Source organism: Galeopterus variegatus, unplaced genomic scaffold (assembly GCF_000696425.1).
Source record: "Galeopterus variegatus unplaced genomic scaffold, G_variegatus-3.0.2 Scaffold5296, whole genome shotgun sequence".
NCBI classification, from domain to species: Eukaryota; Metazoa; Chordata; class Mammalia; order Dermoptera; family Cynocephalidae; genus Galeopterus; species Galeopterus variegatus.
Genome location: NW_007731407.1, coordinates 1 through 644, shown reverse-complemented (window position 1 = coordinate 644; position 644 = coordinate 1).

Here is a 644-nt window from a genome sequence, read left to right as displayed (position 1 = left end):
AACTCACTTATCAGCTCCAAGAGTTTTTTTGTAGAGGCTTTAGGCGGTTTAATATACAGGATCATATCATCTGCAAACAGAGACAGTTTGACTTCATCTTTTCCAATTTGGATGCCCTTTATTTTCTTCTCCAATCTGATTGCTCGGGCTAGTACTTCCAACACTATGTTGAATAGGAGTGGTGAGAGTGGGCATCCTTGCTAGTTCCTGTTCTTAAAGGAAAAGCTTTCAGCTTTTCCCCATTCAGGATGATATTGGCAGTGGGTTTATCATATATGGCTTTAATTATGTTGAGATACTTTCCGTCTATACCTAATTTATAGAGGGTCTTTGTCATGAATGAGTGTTGAATTTTATCAAATGCTTTTTCAGCATCTATAGAGATGATCATATGGTCCTTGTGTTTGATTTTATTAATATGGTTTGTAACATTTATTGATTTGTGTGTGTTGAACCAACCTTGCATCCCTGGGATGAATCCCACTTGATTGTGGCAAATAATTTTACGTATGTGTGTTGTTGTATTCTGTTTGCTATTATTTTATTGAAGATTTTTGCATCTATATTCATGAAGGATATCAGCCTGTAGTTTTCTTTTTTGGTTATATCTTTACCTGGTTCTGGTATCAGGATGATGTTTGCTT